A 23,528-nucleotide genomic window follows, 5' to 3' on the forward strand; every position below is an offset into this window, starting at 1 on the left:
GACCTCGGGCTCGGACCGACCACGTCACAGGGGGCCATCATTACCCTACCCCTAGCTAGCTCAAGCTACGGGGAACAAGACCGGCGTCCCATCTGGCTCGCCCCGGTAAGCAAGTAATGATGGCACCCCGCGTGCTCCATGACGATGGTGGCTCTCAGCCCCTTACGGAAGCAAGGAGACGTCAGCAAGGATCCGACAACCCCGACAGCTGTACTTCCACGGGGCTCAAGCGCTCCTCCGACAGCCACGACATCACATGAACAGGGCGCTAAAACCTCTCCGACAGCCACGACGGCATGTACATAGGGCTCTGGCTCACCTTTGCTAGACACGTTAGCACATTGCTACACCCACCATTGTACACCTGGGCCCTCTCCTTACATCTATAAAAGGAAGGTCCAGGGCTCTCGTACGAGAAGGTGGCCGCACGGGAGAACGGGCTGGCGCACAAGGCTCTCGCTCTCTCTCTCTCTCTCTCTCCCACGCGAACGCTTGTAACCCCCTACTGCAAGCGCATCCGCCCTGGGCGCAGGACAACACGAGGCTGTGGTTTCCCCTTACTGCTTCCCCCTTGTGTTCCATCTCGCGCCGACCCATCTGGGCTGGGACACGCAGCGACAATTTACTCGTCGGTCCAGGGACCCCCCGGGGTCGAAACGCCGACACTAATCGTAGTCGTTCACTCGGAGATCGAGGGCTCCCGCGGATTCTCCTACCTCCCGACGACGCCCGGGGGCGGTGCCCCGTGCAGCAGCGTTGATGGCACACCGGAGACACGCGACCCGACATCAGTACCCCAAATGGTTACCCAAGTGGTTCAACGCATAGCAGGGAACAAGGCGGATCACCATAGGGAGGTCACACCGTGAATCACGCGGCATAGCTCCCTACCCACGGCGCGCGGCAGCTTCCCAAATTCCGGTGAGAAATCGCGGTGACGCCAAAGGGTCTTTCCCACCAACGACGCTACGACGAGCACCCATACGCGCAGGTGATTCGTCCAAGCCCTCTACCTTGGCCCGAGAGTCAACTTAATTGCTCGCATATCCATTGGCGGGGTATCTCTCTCTCTTTCGGTCTCTCTTCGCTCTCTCCTTTGTTTGCCTCTCTGTTCGAGCTGGTGATTGCGGTGACCAACACTTATATAGCCTAGAGCTCCAGGTGAACGGAAGAAACAAACTTTGTCGCCTGACGTGGTTAGCTGCGATTGTTACGCATGGTGGGATTTTGTTACGAAGGAGACGGTCGAAGCTTCTAAGCGCCCGTGCCCACGATATCTGCGGAAAGGCTCACATGCAAGTGACGTGAAGGTGTATTCAGGTGATTAGCATGATGATGCAATGCTTGTATCATGCTGATGTAAGCGCGGCAAGAGGAATAAAATAATAAGAGAAATGAAGAGGGTGTCGGATGGGCTATGGCTAGGTGGTCAAGCTGAATGGGCCGGTTTCTTTTCTTTTTACTATTTTCTATTTTCCAAATTCCTCTTTTTTTAGTTTTCGAATTTCCTATTTCAATCAGATTGGAATTCAAATTTCAAATTATATTCAAATAGAGATCAAACTTCAAGCCAATCTAACTGCACAAACAAAGATACAACATGTATGCAATATTTATTCAAGCCAATCTAACTGCACAAACAAGGATACATGTATGCAATATTTATTGTTATATTTATATGTGTTCCATAGATAAAATTCATGAAATAAATAAACACCAAAATAAATTTTATTATATATGTATATATTTAAAAAAATTAAACTTCAAAATCAAATCTAGATTTAAACCATCAAAGTTTAATATCACCATTTATCTATTCTAAGAAGAACGTTTTCAAAGAATTTTTTTTAAAGATACCTCAATTCAAGTATTTTGTAGAATTTATTCCCTAAGTTCCAAAATCTGATTTTGGGTGTTACAGAGGGCCAACCTGCACTCTTGTCGTATTGTACGTCCCATAAGGGGTTGGCAGACGGCGTGCGGGAACAGTGGTGGCATGCGTCATCGTAGTTGGTGAAGATTGATAGGACCACAGTCTTGTTGCCATGTTCACCTGCAACCCTGCATGGGGTAGGTATGCGTATTGAATGCCCTGCCCCTGTGAACTTCGGCTGAGTCTTTTTCTGGATTTATCTTCCTTACCCGAGGCGGGCTCGAGCGAGGTGGAGACGCCGTTTTGGGGAGAGGGGCCCTCAGCCAGGACAAGGATTCTCCCGAGAACACATCCTGTCCGAGGGCAGGCTCGGGCGAGACGAAGTTATGGTGATCCCTGAGAGGGGCTTCCGGAGAAGCGTGCCTTGATGGTGGTCTAGGGGTTAAGCATGTTTTAGGGGCGTAATCTAGGTACCCCTAATTATGATACCCGATACAAAGAAATAATATAGAAAATAAATTAAAATATGGTAAACAACGAAATAAAAATAAAATAATAATCAACTGCAAAATAATTGAAGGAAAAGGCAAGATGCAATACAAAACAACGCATAGAAAGAAGCATAATACTGTTGATCATGGAGAAACGGTTTTTTTGTTTCATATGAAACACTAGTGTAAGTAGTGTTACTTTATATAATGTGCTAGGAGTTGTTTAGGTTTGGAGTTTAGGAGATAAAGGGAGTTTTTAGGTTGTATGTGTACTGTAGCGATGGGCTTATCATCAGACCCTGAATTTACATCAAGTAACATACAAGTGAAAAATTTGTGGCTCACCCTGATCTTTCTTTTCTAGAAAACAAGGAGATTGGTTGTTGCCTGTTGTGACTGCTTAAACCTGATTTTTGGCATTGAGGTGATTCCACTACTCTAGTTCTTGTTCGTCCAGTGCTCTCCTTATCTGGAGAAATTTGTAATTTTGCCACCCCCAATTTTAGCTTCCTGTTATCATGTCATCCTGTGTCTATGACTGGTAGGGAACAGAAACCTGCCAGTGCGGGCAATGCAGTAGATGACCACCTAGCGCGTGTTGACCACCTCGCCACCACCAGGATTCCAAGTTCCTCCTCCTAGATCGTGTCTGCTCCTCGGCGCCCTCTCACCTTGTGGTTCATTCCTTTCCTTGCTTGCGGACAGTAAGCAGTGTGGGGATTTCCTAGCTTCTTGGTAAGTAAGCATGTATTTAGCTTCCTCTCCTCTACAAACAACATTCATGGAGAAAGTAAATATGGAGTGGTGGTTTTATGAATGATTCCACACTCTTTGTAGTACTCATAAAAAAGGTTGGAAAGGTATTCACCTCCTCTATCAGACCGTAGCTTTTTAATTTTTTTGTCTAACTGGTTTTCAACTTCATTCTTATAGATCTTAAAGTGTTCTATTGCCTCATCTTTGGTTCTGAGTAAGTAAATATAACAGAATCTAGTAGCATCATCTATCAAGGTGAGAAAGTATCTTTTACCACATTTTGTGATTATACCATTAATCTCACAGACATCTGAGTGAATTAGTTCTAAAGGAGTGGTACTTCTGCCTTCAACCGTATGAAATGGTTTTCTAGGCTGCTTAGCTTGCACACAAATACCACACTTTGCACCTTTAACATGTTTATATTCAAGAATTAAAGACATGTCACTTAGTCTCTTAATGGCCTCAAAATTGACATGACACAAACGGGAATGCCAAATATCATTAATAAAATCGTTATTACAGACCACATTAACATGGTAAGAAGAATGATTGTTCAAAACAGAAAGGCGGAACAAACCGCCTGACTCATATGACTTTCCAACAAAAAGTACCAAACTTAGATAGGACCACTTTATTAGACTCAAACACTAATTTGAGACCCTGTCGAAGCAACAGCGACACAGATATGAGGTTCCGGCTCATCGAGGGCACATAGAGCACGTCCTTCAGCACGAGCGTCTTCCCTGAAGTTAACTTCAGGTAGACCTGTCCAGTACCTCGAACTGCTGCCTGAACACCATTTCCCATCAAGACCGGTGCGCTGTTGTATCACTGGAAAGAAGAGAACATGGATCGATCAGCACAAATATGAACAGTGGCACCTGAATCCATCCACCAGTCATCTCATGGACTTGCCATAAAGGCCTGAGTGCATACCTGGGGTGGAGTTAACCACCACGTTCTCTTCTTTGCACTGAGGTGGAGGACCTTTTCCCTTCCTTAGTTTGCACCTCCGAGCTGTATGCCCGGAGACACCACAAACGTAGTAGATAAAGTCCTCCTTCTTCATCATCTTTTTGGACTTAGGTTGTTTTAGATTCTTCTGTGGAGAGTTCTTCTTCTTCTGGAATTTTCTATCTCCGCCCTTCTCAACAATGTGAGCTTGGAGTTGCTGGGATGACTTGTTACTGGCCCTTGCACGCTCTTCCACATTTATAGCAGCAGACAACTAAGTGAGAGTCATTTGTTTCTTCATGTGGCGACGTGAAGTCACAAAGTCTCGCCAAAAAGGCGGGAGATTTGCTAGTATTGCACTCACCTGAAAACTTTCTGGTAGGGTGCAACCATATTGGACCAAGTCCCTAACAAGGAGTTGAATCTCCTATAGTTGCTCCATAACAAACCTTCCCTCAGCCATTTTATAGTTGAGGTAGTTTTCCGTTGTGAATGATTCATTGCCATTGTCAACTTCAGAGAACTCATTATCAAGTTCAGTCCAAAGACCCTTAGCGGAGGTAAAACTAGAGTACACGTCAAATAAGCGGTTCGACAAGACGTTCAGCAGACGAGACATGCATGCCTCATTGGCTTTGTCCCACTTGGCCTTCTTCGCTAGTCTGGCAGCCTTTGCTGCAACATCAGCATCATCTGATGCTGCCTCGGGAACATCCGACATCATTACCCAAAATAGTTTTAGGTCAGTGAGCCACATACGAGTCTTAATATGCCAGCGCTTAAAGCTTGCGCCGTCGAACGTTTCAGGCTTAATGAAATCAGAACTAGAGGCCATTGTACGAATTGGTTTTCTAGATTGTTGAAGTTTTATAGAAATAAGTGACATGCTTCTAACATATTTAAATATATTAAATATTCTAATTCCGAATAAAACATGCATATAACTCAGATAAATGTCATACGTAAATATAACAGTAATGAACAGTAGCAATTTTAGGGCATGAAAACATGTAAAATAGCTACTCAGGTTTATTTCAACAATAAACATGTCTAGTAGATGAAGAAGGCAGATTATGCACATAAACATTAAAGTTTATCCTTTGATATTGCTCTCAAAATAGCGGGTTGCTGTAATAAACAACCCTCCAACGCTAAACGGTGATCAGAGATCCTCGACTAACGTGACAGTCCTATCTTACCAAATCAGGGTTTTAGATCAAATGTAATGAGACATGTAATCAAGCATAAATACAAATAGTAAGGAGTTGTGTATTAAATAAAATAACATAATTTAACATAGGTAAACAATCTCAACAAATATAGATATAATTAGGCACAAATATATACTTGATGCTGAAATTAACAACACACTAAAACTCAAACTGTCACGTTGTCTCACTATAACGCTATTATTATTGAGCAAACAAATCCGCCCACAATAGTGCAATCACACCCAAGTATTTAATACTAGCAGATTGCACAAAATTAAACAGTAAATAAAGTGAGGCAACGGGCAACTCACAACACGTAGATTGTCTACGTGGGAATACCAGCTCAACGAACATGAAGTTCTATCCCAGAAAACCAATTCCGCCGCCCACGTTCGGGCCTGCACAGCGGGAAGTTGACGGAGATACTAGAGCCGCTGCTGAGATCGTGTGAGACGTCCACAGCACCAGCCCGAGAAGACGAACACCGCGCAGCAGAGAGTCCAAACACCAGGCCACGGTGGACAATAATCAGACGAACACAGCGCCACATAGGCGCACAAGAGGAGCACTAGAACACGGGAGAAACACACTGCACAGGAGCAGCAATTCCTCCTTATTTTCTTCCAATCACCACCAGCCAGTCAAATAGAACGCCAGGACCAAAATAGATCAAACCGATTGGAACAGAGAGCAGGAGAGAAGAACCACGAACCGGTGTTTTGCAGCCTGTCGCTCAGGGGTTGACTGCCCATCCTTTAAGGAGCCGAGAAACGAAGGAGGCAAATAGATTAGCGAGAAGAGCGGAAGATCGAGCCGTAGAAATCGGCGTACGAAGAACGCCGTCGCTGCTGCTCTCAACCACCGCCTATGCGCCAGCCTCTGCCTTACTCCCGTAAGGCAGCTGAAGGCACCGAGGTGCCGTAGCTTCACCGCAGCCGGCTGGGGCTGCTCGGCCTTTAGGCCTTGAAGTTGCCCGGTCCGGCTGGCCACATATATTTTTTTTAAATAAGGGGGAAACCTCTAAATGAACAGCAGGTTGTTGCCTGCTGTGACTACTTATCTGTGACATCTTGCTCTGAAAAGTCGAGAGGGCTGACCACTAATGGTGACTGCCTGCTACAACATGCACTAGTCGAAAACGCGGGAAAAAAAGTTTTTACAAGCAATTAACATCTAGCATAATTGTGCGAAGCAATATTTCAAGATGGTGACTAATTTGACAGCTCCATGTCTGTAGTAAGCCCATATATTAATTTGAAGAGCAGGACCAATCACCTGGTGCTGCTTCCAGCTGAGAAGACAACGAAATGGTTGGGGAACAGAAACCTGCCAGTGCGGGCAATGCATACTGCCGGTAAAAGCACCCGTCGCTCATCTCGGCCGTATGTTCCTGGTGATGACAGCAGTCCGCATGGTTCAAGACAGAGGAACCCTGGAAAGGAACCATCAAAGCTGAGGTTTAATAGGGGTTGACGTATCCAAAAGAATCCAGCGTATCGTGGAGCAATTGCAGCTCGTGCAACAGAAGGTTTCTGGCATTGTTACAACGTTATGTTCTAACTGCCTGGAGCACAGTCCCAAACATCGTCCTGACACCACCTCTGAAAGTATATATAGAGCCGAAATTGTATGGGAGGGATCTTGTGATGAATAGCATGGTACGTGATATCACACTCCGGCGAGGTCCTCACGGTCATCCCAGTTGTTGGTCCAGGGGGCATAGGAAAGACAGACTCTTGCACAACATATATATCACAATGGAGAGGTTCAAAACCATTTTGATGTCGAGGTTTGGACATGTGTATCCTTCAACTTTAAGAGCTTGTTCGTTTTGGTGATAATCCACATGTATTAGGTGGGGATTGAGCCGGTTTAAATCCATAACAAGTCAAAATACATTCCAATCCCACCTAATACACTTCAATACACATGTAATATCAATAACCGAACAAGCCCTAAGGTGAATAGGCTGATAGAAGAGATTGGAAAATATATCCCCAAAGCCGATGGGGTGAAAGTATCGATACTGCAGGAGATTTGATAGGAGAAAGAATAAAAACAAGAGATTTTTGCTTGTGCTGGATGATGTGTGGGACTGTGGCTCTGAGGATGAATGGAAACATCTACTGGCACCATTCAAAAAATCACAAGTCAAGGGTAATATAATTATAGTCACAACTAGATTTCCAGCACAAGCACAGATAGTTAAAACAATCGATGATCCGATATATTTGCATTTTTTTATTATGGAAACAAAATGTTCCAGTCTTTTGCAGTCTCTTGCATACGGCCTTACAAATCGAAAAAAGACAACCATCTATCATAAACATTCTCAGAAGGAAAACATCAACAAATCAAGCTCTTTCTAATCTAGCGTTGGACCTCCATATATCCATGTCGTGCAAAGATCTCCATAGCCACTGTTGATCACTTATTCTTAAATGTTGTGAATTAAGAACAATGCAACACAATTGTTAATCATTAAGGACCTTCGTCCTTCGAAGCATTATTTCCTCAAGGGTATAATGTTTATTAGACGAAGGTCGAGAAGGACATACCTTCATCATATTAATATATGAAAGGGAATGTGAAGGGGTGAATATGATAATCATATATTAATAATTCGTTTATTCATGCATTCTATAAAACATATATGAATATCAACAATGTTAATATTACACTGGTACCTTCGGCTTGCTCGAATGCGAGGATGCGAGAAAGTAAATACAATCCAGCGTGAACAGTACTGAGTTACTGTTCATCTATTTATAGTCACGGGACGCAGCCCGGATAAAATTACATCCATGCCCTTGAACATTTGTTTACAAGCAACTCAAACTAATAAGGTCTATCTAGTCTTTTTTTCCTTTTCTGCTTGGTCTGGGCCGAAGCTACTGAGCTTCGGCATTCTGCATTTTTGCTTCTATGCAGGGTCTTCGTCTTGAGGGGATAAACCGAGGCTCAAGATGGCTTCGGCGAGCCTCAGTATTATTTTGCCGAAGGTGTTTTTGCCTTGAGGGCCTTCGGCAGAGAAGAAAACCCCCAACAGTAGCCCCTTCGCGGTGCTAGATCGTTTTTTCGTAACGAGCTCGATCCGCGAAAAACACAAAGGCTTCGAAATGCCGAAGGTCCAAAAAACACCTTCCCTGAGCTTGTTTTCGAAAAACAATTAAAATATTCCGAGCGCCGAGCGGTCCACCGCTCAGCCAGTGCAGACAGTCTGGCGGTTCGCCTTCTTCCCCTGCAACACTGTATAAGCAGACAGGATGGTGAGGAGTTACCACAACATTCATTGTCATCGCACTGTTGTGCTGTTAAAAATTTTAACCAAAGTCGAAGCTTTCTGGATTGCGCTTTCCAAACACGCTCTTTGTCATTCGAAGTCAGCTTTGTCTTAAGGAACCACAACACTTGAAATGGCCCGAGTAAGATCCACTGCTAGGGTGTCCCGTGAGGGAGATGATGCTGGAATGACAGAAACAACACCAATATCGGAAATGATGAGGCGATCGGGTCTAGTCGTGCCGGAAGAAGTTGTTGCCGAAGTTGAAACTGTCGAAGCTGAGCAGACTGTAGTTGAGGACAGGAGTGATGATGAAATCGAAGAAGACAACAATATTCTGAGCCCATCAAAACTGAGTCATATTGAATTTGGAAAATCCACCGTGTCAGAGGGGGCCTGGTTATGATGAAGAAGCTAGCCCATCAAAACTCATTCGCTTTGCTGGCGAGGAAGTGGTTCCGGAGCCGATGGAGGATGAAGTTGTTGTTTTTAAAAGCTTCTTCAGGGCGGGGCTTCGGTTTCCTCTATATGATATAATAGGAGAGGTTTTGAAGAGGTTTGAAATATATCTTCATTAGCTGACACCAAATGCCATTGTCAGGTTGAGTGTTTACATATGGGCTCTCCGAAGCCAGGGCATGAGTGCTAATGCCGAAGGTTTCTGTCGAGTGCACGAATTGCATTATCAGACGAAGGCCAGAGAATATGGACTTCACAAAAACTTTGGATGTTATAATTTTGCATACCGAAAAGACACCAAGGCCCCGGTGATCGGCCACCGCACTAAGTGGTCGACCGGGTGGACAAGCGAATGGTTCTACATGAAAGCTGATGAGAAGAAGAGGGAGAAACTCATGACTATGGTTATGAGTCCTCTGAGGTTGAGCTTCGGGATGACAAGGCCATTATGTAATATGCAACTCGGCTCCCCATGCCAGCTGGCCGAAGTCGAATTCAGTGTGGTGGCTGCTGAAATTAACACTAGGGACTTAGTACAGAAATATCTGGCAAATAAAACATTTCCAACCTCTAGAGGCTGGGGGATGCCGAAGAAGAAGAAAGGAGGGAAGAAATATGAACTTGTTCGCCTTCCCTTCCGCTACAAGTTTGAAAAGCAATTCAAGGAACCATGTACTGAATGGTTAGAAATGATTGAAACTATGTGTAATGAAATTCTTGGGAATTACACGAAGAAAAAGGATCAATTAATGACTGCTGCCTTTGGCACCTGGCCGAAACGAAGGTTAAATCGGGTAATGGATGTCCTGAACTTCGAGTACCCGGATTATGAGAGACTTGACGAAGGGGCCGGGGGAACAAAAAGAAAGAGTCGTCAGCATTCTGAGCAGGCAAGCTGCCCGGTCTGTGAAGGAAGACGAAGAGGCCTTGAAGAAGATGAGAACAACGCCAGAGCCGAAGGAACCAGTTCCTAAGAAACGGAAACTTGACAAGGTACCTTTGGCTGAACCAAAGGTACATGATGCGCCGGAAAGAACCTTGAGCCCTTCGTCACCTTCTGTTGCTGAAGCGTCATAAATTTTGAAGGTAATGACTGAATCCCCACCATTCAAGATGCTAAGTACTCTGGGATCGGAACTGACCAACCTTTTACAGAAAAGGGAAATCCCTTCGGCTACCGACGGAAGAGATGGGGGGCAGAAAAAACGACGTATGATGAACATACTCCATGCAATTGAGAAAACCCCGCCTTTAGCTTCGGCAGACAAGACTATCAAATCTACTGATGCCGAAGCTGCCGTCGCAACTGAAGTCGAGGATCTCACAGCTACCATGTCCGAAAATGACAAACTTGTATCAGACATGGCTGTGGAGAAGGAAGTTTCAGAAAAAGGGAAGAAGGCTAAAGAAATCTCTTCGGAGGAAGCAGACTTTGACCTACGACACCTGGGTGGCCAACAGCTTTCCGAAGAAGATATGGCAGAGTTGAAGGATTTTGCTATGAACTGTGGCTACCAGTTAGGGATGGCATCAGGTCGGATTTTGTTCGGGTATAATAATACCTGACCCGAAATTGTACCCGAGACTTTTACAAATATCCATACCCACCAAGCCAATCGGGCGAGAAATTGTACCCGTACCCGTACCCGTGCCCATCGGGTATCCACCGGATATCGGGTATCCAGTGGATATGTTACTGTAGACTAAATAACATTCAATTAGTGTTATAATAAATACATAAAATATTTTAGTTTCCATCTAAGCACCAGTACAACACGATAATGACTATATTTGGCTATACGTCGATACAATATCTCAACTCATAATTATCGCATCCAATAGATTTAAATTCGAGTATAGAGAATAAAAGGTTAATGAGTTCATGACAGTTGACAGTCACGACATTATCAATGTCTCATTGGTCTCTAGTACATTACAGTTGACTGTTAACACAACACAAATTAATATTCATTAATCAACAACACATGCACCATGATAAATTGATAAATAAAAAACAACATGTAGCAACCAGCTCCAGCAGTCCGTGACATGGTGTATAGTAGCAGCAGCCTGCCGCCAGCAACAGCAGCCCATGGCCGTGCCTATGGCCATGGTGAAGTAGCAGCAACTAGCATGCAACAAAACCAGGATTGTTGTGTATTTTTTGGCTCCATTCTATTATGGTCCTTTATTTTTAGTGGATGTGGCATATTTAAAGAGGTATATTGATATCTCGGATATCCACTAGATACCCACGAGTAAAGTATTTTACCCATACCCGACCCGATATATTTCGGGTATCCGACCCGATAGGACCCACTGGTGAGTTTTTCTACCCGTATCCATATCCACCGGGTACGAAACACGCGGGTATCCATACCCACGGGTCCAACTACCATCCCTACTACCAGTAAGGGTCCATGCTCTTTGGTGGAGTAGACGAAGAAGTTATAGGATGCATCCATGATCGTGCCGATGCAAAAATTATAGGCACCTTGTCAAAGAGCATTGGATTCCCGAAGCTTGAAAAGGATATCAACTGCTAAAGGCGCCAGCATATCATAGGGAGCCTGTTTTATTCCAACTTTAAAGTAAGCACTTTCTTTTAAGTTACCCATGTGCGTCGGCATTAGCTTAAATATTCTAAGTTTGGACCTACTTTTACAGAGTTAACTACTGAGCAAAGCTTTGAAGATGCTACAAGACGACGAAGATAGGAAAAACGAAGTCATTAAAGGGCTTAGAGGATAAGGTCAAAGAGCTTGAAGACTCTTTGAAGGAGAAAGAAAAAATGCTATGTTCAGTCGAAGGGTCTCTTGCCGAAGCGCAAACTCAAAACAAGAAGTTATGCAAAGACCTATCAAGCGCTCAAGCACTTTTGAAGGAGAACTCTACTCAATTCGAACAAGAAAATGAAGCTTTGAGAGCAAGACTTAAGGTTGAATCTGAGAAAATTCGAAGCTTAGTGAGGCGGTGAAGGCTTTGAAAGAGAAATGCTTCGATTTTGCAAGCCGATGCATCGCTCGATTGAGGAGTATATTCAATTCAATTGGAGCTGCAACCAAAGAAACCAGCCTCTCGGCCGAAGATATACCCGGGGCACTTGAATGCATTGAAAAGGAGGTTTATGTCCTTGACAAAGTCATAACCGACCACGAAGACTTATTTGCGCTGGTAGCTTCTCGTGGTACAGTTGTCGCCTTCATAAAAGCCGGATGTAATCACGCAAAAGCTGTCAACACGCCGAATTTCAATCTTTCATCATCAGATTTGGTTGACATTCCAACCGAAGCCTGAAGCATAGGGAATAGATTTATTACTCAAATATGGGCTAACGGTGGACGTGAATTAGCTGGAGACGAAGCCCGGAAGCTGCTTGACACAGTATGAAATTTTACCTTTGTTCTTTTACCTTGATTCTTCCTTATCAGATTCCTGATTACCTTGTACTTTATCATTCTGCAGAATGATGGCGCCGAAGGTCGATGAGCCGAAGCTAGCTCTAAAACCCTGAAGAAGACCTTGGAATCTCCTTTTGTAGTTATCTGTAGAAACACTTAGAAATCCTTTGTACCATATGACAAAAAGCTGTAATTGGCAGTGGTCAAAGCATTTGCAAATATTTTGTAATACCATTTCACCCTTTTCTTCGTGTGTGAACTGCTTTGCCGTGGACGAAACAAATGCTGGTAGCCTTTTGAGCCGAAGGCGAAAAACACCTTCCCTTCTTTTTGTTCACATCAAAGCATTTTCCTATGCAACCAGGTTCCCTTTGGAAACAAAGAATCTTTGTATACAACGAAGTTTCATTTGATACGAAGCACCTTCAAAATGTTTTCTCATCAAAAAGAGGATCCCCTGTTTTTTGTGTCATATCTATGCTTTTATGTCATGATGATGAGCATACAGATGTCTAATGTATGAGTTTATGAATGAAAAAGATGATGTGATGAAATAAGCAAATGTATGCCAAAAACACACCCAGACTCTGCATCCCCTTAGGAACGACTTTTGAGTCTCTTCACCTTTTACTTAGGTGGTATTTAAGCTCTGCATTCCCTTGGGAACGACTTTGGAACTTCTTCACCTTTGATATAGGTGGCATTTAAGCTCTGCATCTTCTTAGGAACGACTTTGGAGCTTCTTCACCTTTGATTTAGATGGTATTTTAGCTCTGCATTCCCTTAGGAACGACTTTGGAGCTTCGTAACTTACTTTGCGTCCCTTTAGGAACGACTTTGTAGCTTATTCACCTCTTAGGTGACATTTTAGCTCTGCATCCCTTTAGGGACGACTTTTGAGCTTCTCCATGGCCTCTTGCACTCGATGGTGCGGTCCTTGATGTTAAATTTTACATGTGGGGGAATTTGGCCCTTGTATTGCATAGGGCTAAACAAAAAATGAAAATTACAACATATGTCCCCATTGAAAACCTTTCTCCCCACTTGAAAGAAAAAGGGTGCCATAGGGAAAAATAAGAAAATTACATTGTTCACACATAATATCATCAAAGCTTATCCGCATTCCAAGACCTTGGTATGTCGTTGCCGTCCATGTCTTTCAATCTATAAGATCCAGGTCTCGACGAAGATATCACCAAAAGGGACCTTCCCACTTGAGCTGAAGCTTCCCCACTATATCTGGGTTGGCCACTCTACGAAGCACAAATGTCATGGCTTAATATTCTTCAATTTTACCTTTTGATCACACCATTTGATTGTTTTGGCCTGTTATTTATTGATGTGTTCTATTGCTTGTAGTCTAGTCCCTTCTATGGTGTCTTTTGTTATTTGACAATCACCTTCATCCTCTGTCGAAGCTAAGGTTCTTATTGAACCCGTTCTTGCTTCTTCCGGTGTTATTGCTTCGTCACCAAACAGAAGCTTGAATGGGGAAAATCCTGTTGACCTTGATACAGCAGTGTTGTGGTTCCACACCACCTTTCTTAATTCGTTTGGCCATTTTCCTTTAGGTTGGTTGAAGATTGACTTCATTATTCCTGTTGTTATAATTCCGTTTGCTCTTTCTACCAGTCCATTTGACTACGGATGCCTCACTTATGCGAAATGTATTTTTGTACCAATCTGGTTACAAAAGGTTTTGAATGTTTCAGCATCGAACTGAGTTCTGTTATCAATGGTGATAGCCTTCGGCACGTCGAAGTGACAAACAATATTCTGCCAAAAGAATTTATGTATTGTGGCTGAAGTTATTGTAGCTAAGGGCTTTGCTTCGATCCACTTAGAGAAGTACTCTACTGCCACCACAACATATTTCAAGTTGCCTTGTGCTAGTGGAAGTGGTCCTAACAAATCCATACCCCGCCTTTGCAATGGCCAAGTTGGCTGTATTAGCTGGGTTAGAGACGAAGGTTGTTTCTGGTCTCTGGCACATCTTTGGCAATTTTCATATTTTTGAACCAAATCTGCTGCATCCGAAGCTGCCTTCGGCCAGTAAAATCCTTGTCTGAAAATCTTCCCTAGCAAAGGCCTAGACCCAATGTGAGCTCCACACAATCCTGCATGCATTTCCTTCATCAATTCTTGACCTTCGGCTCTGGACAAGCACTTGAGCAATGGAGAACAGACTCCTTGTTTGTATAACTCCCCTTCTATGATTACATATGGTCTTGCTCTTGCTTCCATTCTTTTATTGTAAACTTATCATCCGAAAGACAGTTGCCTTGTAGGAAAGATACAATCTCAGTCCTCCAATCTTCACTGTGCACCGGTGAGATTGTGAGCACCGCTCTTTCCATGAGCTCGACCGAATGTGCTTTTATTGTTTCGAAGAATACCTCCGAAGGTAACTGATAGTCGCCTAGAGGGGGGTGAATAGGGCGAAACTGAAATTTACAAATATAAACACAACTACAAGCCGGGTTAGCGTTAGAAATAAAAACGAGTTCGCGAGAGAGGGTGCAAAACAAATCTCAAGCAAATAAGGAGTGTGACACAAGGATTTGTTTTACCGAGGTTCGGTTCTCGCAAACCTACTCCCCGTTGAGGTGGTCACAAAGACCGGGTCTCTTTCAACCCTTTCCCTCTCTCAAACGGTCCCTCCGACCGAGTGAGCTTCTCTTCTCAAATCAAAACCGGGAACAAAACTTCCCCGCAAGGGCCACCACACAATTGGTGCCTCTTGCCTTGATTACAATGGAGTTTTGATCACAAGAACAAGTGAGAAAGAAAAAGAAGCAATCCAAGCGCAAGAGCTCAAAAGAACACGGCAAATCTCTCTCGCTAATCACTAAAGCCTTGTGTGGATTTGGAGAGGATTTGATCTCTTTGGTGTGTCTAGAATTGAATGCTAGAGCTCTTTTAAGTAGTTGAAGTGGGAAAACTTGGATGCAATGAATGGTGGGTGGTTGGGGGTATTTATAGCCCCAACCACCAAACTAGCCGTTTGGTGGGGCTGACTGTCGTATGGTGCACCGGACAGTCCGGTGTACACCGGACATGTCCGGTGCGCCAGCCACGTCACCAAAGTCGTTGGGTTCCGACCGTTGGAGCTATGACTTCTAGGCCCACCTGGATGTCCGGTGGCGCACCGGACATGTACTGTAGAGTGTCCGGTGCGCCAGCATGGGCGTGCCTGACTTCTGCGCGCACTGGCACGCAATAAATGCGCTGCAGGTAGCCGTTGGCGCCGAAATAGCCGTTGCCCCGCAGATACACCGGACAGTCCGGTGTACACCGGGCATGTCCGGTGAATTATAGCGGAGCAGCTGTTGCAGTTTCCCGAAGCTGGCGAGTTCCTGAGGCCGCTCTTCCTTGGAGCACCGGACACTATCCGGTGTACACCGGACAGTCCGGTGAATTATAGTGGAGCTGCCTCTGGATTTTCTCGAAGGCGACGAGTTTGCGCTGGAGTCCTCTGGTGCACCGGACATGTCCGGTGGCACACCGGACAGTCCGGTGCGCCAGACCAGAGGTGCCTTCGGTTGTCCCTTTGCTCTTTTGTTGAACCCAATACTTGGTCTTTTTATTGGCTAAGTGTGAACCTTTGGCACATGTATAACTTATACACTAGAGCAAACTAGTTAGTCCAATTATTTGTGTTGGGCAATTCAACCACCAAAATTATTTAGGAACTAGGTGTAAGCCTAATTCCCTTTCAATCTCCCCCTTTTTGGTGATTGATGCCAACACAAACCAAAGCAAATATAGAAGTGCATAATTGAACTAGTTTGCATAATGTAAGTGCAAAGGTTGCTTGGAATTGAGCCAATATAAATACTTACAAGATATGCATGGATTGTTTCTTTATCTTTAACATTTTGGACCACGCTTGCACCACAGATTTTGTTTTTGCAAATTCTATTGTAAATCCTTTTCAAAGTTCTTTTGCAAATAGTTAAAGGTGAATGAATAAGATTTTACAAAGCATTTTCAAGATTTGAAATTTTCTCCCCCTGTTTCAAATGCTTTTCCTTTGACTAAACAAAACTCCCCCTAAATGAGATCCTCCTCTTAGTGTTCAAGAGGGTTTTGATATATCATTTTTGAAATACTACTTTCTCCCCCTTTTGAACTCAATAAGATACCTTTGGCATGAATCTTAGTGTTCAAGAGGATTTTTCTCCAATTTTAAAATTAGGTTGTGGTGCGGTCCTTTTGCTTTGGGCTCTTACTCTCTCCCCCTTTGGCATGAATCGCCAAAAACGGAATCATTAGAGCCCTTGAATTACGTTCTTCCCCTTTGGTCATAAATAAATGAGTGAAGATTGTACCAAAGACGAAGTCCTTTTGCTTTGAGCTCTCCTCAAAAACATGGAGAGATGCGCGGAGCGACGGCGAAGGATGAGTTACGGAGTGGAAGCCTTTGTCTTCGCCGAAGACTCCAATTCCCTTTCAATACACCTATGACTTGGTTTGAAAATAGACTTGAAAAACACATTAGTCATAGTATATGAAAGAGACATGATCAAAGGTATACAAATGAGCTATGTGTGCAAGTTAGCAAAAGAAATTGCGCGAATCAAGAATATTGAGCTCATGCCTAAGTTTGTTAAAAGTTTGTTCATCAAGAGGCTTGGTAAAGATATTGGCTAATTGATCTTTAGTGTTAATGTATGAAATCTCGATATCTCCCTTTTGTTGGCGATCCCTTAAAAAGTGATACCGAATGGCTATGTGTTTAGTGCGGCTATGCTCAACGGGATTATCCGCCATGCGGATTGCACTCTCATTATCACATAGAAGAGGAACTTTGGTTAATTTGTAACCATAGTCCCTAAGGGTTTGCCTAATCCAAAGTAGTTGCGCACAACAATGGCCTGCGGCAATGTACTCAGCTTCGGCGGTAGAAAGAGCTACGGAATTTTTCTTCTTTGAAGCCCAAGACACCAAGGATCTTCCCAAGAACTGGCAAGTCCCCGATGTGCTCTTTCTATTGATTTTACACCCTGCCCAATCGGCATCCGAATAACCAATTAAATCAAATGTGGATCCCCTAGGATACCAAAGCCCAAACTTAGGAGTATAAACCAAATATCTCAAGATTCGTTTTACGGCTGTAAGGTGAGCTTCCTTAGGGTCGGCTTGGAATCTTGCACACATGCATATGGAAAGCATAATATCCGGTCGAGATGCACATAAATATAGCAAAGAGCCTATCAGCGACCGGTATACCTTTTGATCGACGGATTTACCTCCCTCGTCGAGGTCGAGGTGTCCATTGGTTCCCATGGGTGTCTTGATGGGTTTGGCATCCTTCATTCCAAACTTGGTTAGAATATCTTGAGTATACTTCGTTTGGCTTAGGAAGGTGCCCTCTTGGAGTTGCTTCACTTGAAATCCTAAGAAATACTTCAACTCTCCCATCATAGACATCTCGAACTTTTGTGTCATGATCCTACTAAATTCTTCACATGTAGACTCGTTAGTAGACCCAAATATAATATCATCAACATAAATTTGGCATACGAACAAGTCATTTTCAAGAGTTTTAGTAAAGAGTGTAGGATCGGCCTTTCCGACTTTGAAGCCATTAGCAATAAGGAAATCCCTAAGGCATTCATACCATGCTCTCGGGGCTTGCTTGAACCCATAAAGCGCCTTAGAGAGTTTATACACATGGTTAGGGTACTCACTATCTTCAAAGCCGGGAGGTTGCTCAACATAGACCTCTTCCTTGATTGGTCCATTGAGGAAGGCACTTTTCACATCCATTTGATAAAGCTTGAAGTCATGGTAAGTAGCATAGGCCAAAAATATACGAATTGACTCAAGCCTAGCTACGGGTGCATAGGTTTCACCGAAATCCAAACCTTCGACTTGGGAGTATCCCTTGGCCACAAGTCGAGCTTTGTTCCTTGTCACCACACCATGCTCATCTTGCTTGTTGCGGAAGACCCATTTGGTTCCTACAACATTTTGATTAGGACGTGGAACTAAATGCCATACCTTATTCCTAGTGAAGTTATTGAGCTCCTCTTGCATCGCCATCACCCAGTCCGAATCTTGGAGTGCTTCCTCTACCCTGTGTGGCTCAATAGAGGAAACAAAAGAGTAATGCTCACAAAAATGTGCAACACGAGATCTAGTAGTTACCCCCTTATGAATGTCGCCGAGGATGGTGTCAACGGGGTGATCTCGTTGGATTGCTTGGTGGACTCTTGGGTGTGGCGGCCTTTGATCTTCATCCTCCTTGTCTTGATCATTTGCATCTCCCCCTTGATCAATGCCGTCATCTTGAGGTGGCTCATTTGCTTGATCTTCTATTTCATCAACTTGAGCTTTATCCTCATTTTGAGTCGGTGGAGATGCTTGTGTGGAGGAGGATGGTTGATCTTGTGCATTTGGAGGCTCTTCGGATTCCTTAGGGCACACATCCCCAATGGACATGTTCCTTAGCGCGATGCACGGAGCCTCTTCAATACCTATCTCATCAAGATCAACTTGCTCTATTTGAGAGCCGTTAGTCTCATCAAACACAACGTCATAAGAAACTTCAACTTGTCCAGTGGACTTGTTAAAGACTCTATATGCCCTTGTGTTTGAATCATATCCTAGTAAAAAGCCTTCTACAGTCTTAGGAGCAAATTTAGATTTTCTACCTCTTTTAACAAGAATAAAACATTTGCTACCAAAGACTCTAAAATATGAAATATTGGGCTTTTTACCGGTTAGGAGTTCATAAGATGTCTTCTTGAGGATTCGGTGAAGATATAACCGGTTGATGGCGTAGCAGGCGGTGTTGACCGCCTCGGCCCAAAACCGATCCGAAGTCTTGTACTCATCAAGCATGGTCCTTGCCATGTACAATAGAGTTCTATTCTTCCTTTCCACTATACCATTTTGTTGTGGCGTGTAGGGAGAGGAGAACTCATGCTTGATGCCCTCCTCCTCAAGGAAGCCTTCAATTTGAGAGTTTTTGAACTCCGTTCCGTTGTCGCTTCTGATTTTCTTCATCCTTAAGCCGAACTCGTTTTGAGCTCGTCCCAAGAATCCCTTTAAGGTTTCTTGGGTTTGAGATTTTTCCTGCAAAAAGAACACCCAAGTGAAGCGAGAATAATCATCCACTATTACAAGACAATACTTACTCCCGCCGATGCTTATGTAAGCAATCGGGCCAAATAGATCCATGTGGAGTAGCTCAAGCGGCCTGTCGGTCGTCATGATGTTCTTGTGTGGATGATGGGCTCCAACTTGCTTTCCTGCTTGACATGCGCTACAAACCCTGTCTTTCTCAAAATGAACATTGGTTAATCCTAAAATGTGCTCTCCCTTTAGAAGCTTATGAAGATTCTTCATCCCAACATGTGCTAGTCGGCGATGCCAGAGCCAGCCCATGTTAGTCTTAGCAATTAAGCATGTGTCGAGTTCATCTCTATCAAAATCTACCAAGTATAGCTGACCCTCTAGCACACCCTTAAATGCTATTGAATCATCACTTCTTCTAAAGACAGTGACACCTATATTAGTAAAGAGACAGTTGTAGCCCATTTTGCATAATTGAGATACGAAAAGCAAATTGTAATCTAATGCATCAACAAGAAAAACATTGGAAATGGAATGGTCAGGGGATATAGCTATTTTGCCCAAACCTTGATTTCCATCCCCGAATGTGATAGCTCGTTGGGGATCCTGGTTTTTCTCGTAGGAGGAGAACATCTTCTTCTCCCCTGTCATATGGTTTGTGCACCCGCTGTCGAGTATCCAACTTGAGCCCCCGGATGCATAAACCTACAAAACAAGTTTAGTTCTTGACTTTAGGTACCCAAACGGTTTTGGGTCCTTTGGCATTAGAAACAAGAACTTTGGGTACCCAAACACAAGTCTTTGATCCCTTGTGTTTGCCCCCAACAAACTTGGCAACTACTTTGCCGGATTTGTTAGTCAAAACATAAGATGCATCAAAAGTCTTAAATGAAATGCTATGTTCATTTGATGCACTAGGAGTTTTCTTCTTAGGCAACTTAGCATGGGTTGGTTGCCTAGAACTAGATGTCTCACCCTTATACATAAAAGCATGATTTGGGCCAGAGTGAGACTTCCTAGAGTGAATTCTCCTAATCTTGCTCTCGGGATAACCGGCAGGGTACAAAATGTAACCCTCGTTATCCTGAGGAATGGGAGCCTTGCCCTTAACAAAATTAGACAATCTTTTAGGAGGGGCATTAAGTTTGACATTGTCTCCCCTTTGGAAGCCAATGTCATCCTTGATGCCAGGGCGTCTCCCACTATAGAGCATACTTCTAGCAAATTTAAATTTTTCATTCTCTAAGTTGTGATCGGCAATTTTGGCATCTAGTTTTGCTATATGATCATTTTGTTGTTTAATTAAGGACATGTGATCATGAATAGCATTAACATCAATATCTCTACATCTAGTACAAATAGAAGTGTGCTCAACGGTAGATGTAGAGGGTTTGCAAGATTTTAATTCTACAACCTTAGCATGCAACATATCATTTTTAGTTCTAAGGTCGGAAATGGTAGCATTGCAAACATCAAAATCTTTAGCCTTAGCAAGCAATTTTTCATTCTCAATTCTAAGGCTAGCAAGAGAAACATTCAACTCATCAATCCTAGCAAGTAAATCAACATTATCATCTCTAGGATTGGAAGTTGAAACATTACAAATATGAGAATCAACCTTAGCAATTAATTTAGCATTTTCATTTCTAAGGTTGGTAATAGTGTCATGGCATGTGCTTAGCTCACTAGATAATTTCTCACATTTTTCTACCTCTAGAGCATAAGCATTCTTAACCTTAACATGCTTTTTATTTTCCTTGATTAGGAAGTCCTCTTGGGAGTCCAAGAGATCATCCTTCTCATGGATGGCACTAATTAGCTCATTTAGTTTTTCTTTTTGTTCCATGTTAAGGTTGGCAAAAAGGGTACGTAAATTATTTTCCTCATCACTAGCATTATCATCACTAGATGATTCATATTTAGTGGAGGATTTAGATTTAACCTTCTTCCTTTTGTCGTCCTTTGCCATGAGGCACTTGTGGCCGACGTTGGGGAAGAGGAGTCCCTTGGTGACGGCGATGTTGGCGGCGTCCTCGTCGTCGGAGGAGTCGGTGGAGCTCTCGTCAGAGTCCCACTCGCGGCACACGTGGGCATCGCCGCCCCTCTTCTTGTGGTACTTCTTCTTTTCTCTCCTTTTGCCCTTCTTGTCGTTATCCCTGTCACTGTCACTTGATAATGGACATTTAGCAATAAAGTGACCGGGCTTACCACACTTGTAGCAAACCTTCTTGGAACGGGATTTGTAATCCTTCCCTTTCCATTGCTTGAGGATTTGGCAAAAGCTTTTGATGATTAAAGCCATCTCCTCATTGTCGAGCTTTGAAGCGTCGATTGGTTGTCTACTTGGTGTAGACTCCTCCTTCTTCTCCTCTGTCGCCCTTAATGCTACCGGTTGTGTTTCGGATGTGGAGGGATCATCAAGCTCGTTGATCTTCTTTGAGCCCTTGATCATACATTCAAAGCTCACAAAATTCCCGATAACTTCCTCGGGAGTCATTAGTGTGTATCTAGGATTACCACGAATTAATTGAACTTGAGTGGGGTTAAGGAAGATGAGTGATCTAAGAATAACCTTAACCACCTCGTGGTCATCCCATTTCTTGCTCCCGAGGTTGCACACTTGGTTCACCAAGGTCTTGAGCCGGTTGTACATATCTTGTGGCTCCTCCCCTTGGCGAAGACGGAAGCGACCGAGCTCCCCCTCGATCGTTTCCCGCTTGGTGATCTTGGTGAGTTCATCACCCTCGTGCGCGGTCTTGAGTAGATCCCAAATCTCCTTTGCATTCTTCAACCCTTGCACCTTGTTGTATTCCTCTCTACTTAGAGAGGCGAGGAGTATGGTTGTGGCTTGGGAGTTGAAGTGCTCGATTTGGGCTACTTCATCCTCATCATAGTTTTCATCCCCTACGGATGGTACCTGTGCACCAAACTCAACAACATCCCATATACTTTTGTGGAGTGAGGTTAGACGAAATCGCATTAAATCACTCCACCTAGCATAATCTTCACCATCAAAAGTTGGTGGTTTGCCTAATGGGACGGAAAGTAAAGGTGTATGTTTAGAAATGCGAGGGTAGCGTAGGGGAATCTTACTATACTTCTTACGCTCTTGGCGCTTAGAAGTGACGGACGCCGCGTCGGAGCCGGAGGTGGATGCCGATGAAGAATCGGTCTCGTAGTAGACCACCTTCCTCATCCTCTTTTTCTTGTCCCCACTCCGATGCGGCTTGTGGGAAGAGGACTTCTCCTTTTTCTCTTTGTGGTGTGAAGAAGATCTCTTCTCCTTCCCTTTGGAGGAGTCCTTCTTCTTCTCCTTCCTCTTGGTGCGGGACTCTTCCGATGAAGTGCTCCCGTGGCTTGTAGTGGGCTTTTCGCCGGTCTCCATCTCCTTCTTGGCGTGGTCTCCCGACATCACTTCGAGCGGTTAGGCTCTAATGAAGCACCGGGCTTCGATACCAATTGATAGTCGCCTAGAGGGGGGGTGAATAGGGCGAAACTGAAATTTACAAATATAAACACAACTACAAGCCGGGTTAGCGTTAGAAATAAAAACGAGTTCGCGAGAGAGGGTGCAAAACAAATCTCAAGCAAATAAGGAGTGTGACACAAGGATTTGTTTTACCGAGGTTTGGTTCTCGCAAACCTACTCCCCGTTGAGGTGGTCACAAAGACCGGGTCTCTTTCAACCCTTTCCCTCTCTCAAACAGTCCCTCCGACCGAGTGAGCTTCTCTTCTCAAATCAAAACCGGGAACAAAACTTCCCCGCAAGGGCCACCACACAATTGGTGCCTCTTGCCTTGATTACAATGGAGTTTTGATCACAAGAACAAGTGAGAAAGAAAAAGAAGCAATCCAAGCGCAAGAGCTCAAAAGAACACGGCAAATCTCTCTCGCTAATCACTAAAGCTTTGTGTGGATTTGGAGAGGATTTGATCTCTTTGGTGTGTCTAGAATTGAATGCTAGAGCTCTTTTAAGTAGTTGAAGTGGGAAAACTTGGATGCAATGAATGGTGG

The 23,528-nt window shown here is 43.9% G+C and overlaps 1 long non-coding RNA gene across 1 annotated transcript; it reads right to left on the bottom strand.

Moving 5' to 3' along the window:
- Nucleotides 1–3,731: 3,731 nt before the first annotated feature.
- On the bottom strand, nucleotides 3,732–6,324 carry LOC109943465 (uncharacterized). Its single transcript, XR_004855390.1, has 3 exons — nucleotides 6,001–6,324; nucleotides 4,060–5,877; nucleotides 3,732–3,954 (listed from the first exon to the last, which is right to left on the bottom strand). It is a non-coding gene; the product is annotated as an uncharacterized lncRNA (long non-coding RNA).
- Between the last annotated feature and the right edge of the window lie 17,204 nt (nucleotides 6,325–23,528).

This window comes from Zea mays, chromosome 1, assembly GCF_902167145.1.
Source record: "Zea mays cultivar B73 chromosome 1, Zm-B73-REFERENCE-NAM-5.0, whole genome shotgun sequence".
In the NCBI taxonomy this organism is placed as follows: Eukaryota; Viridiplantae; Streptophyta; class Magnoliopsida; order Poales; family Poaceae; genus Zea; species Zea mays.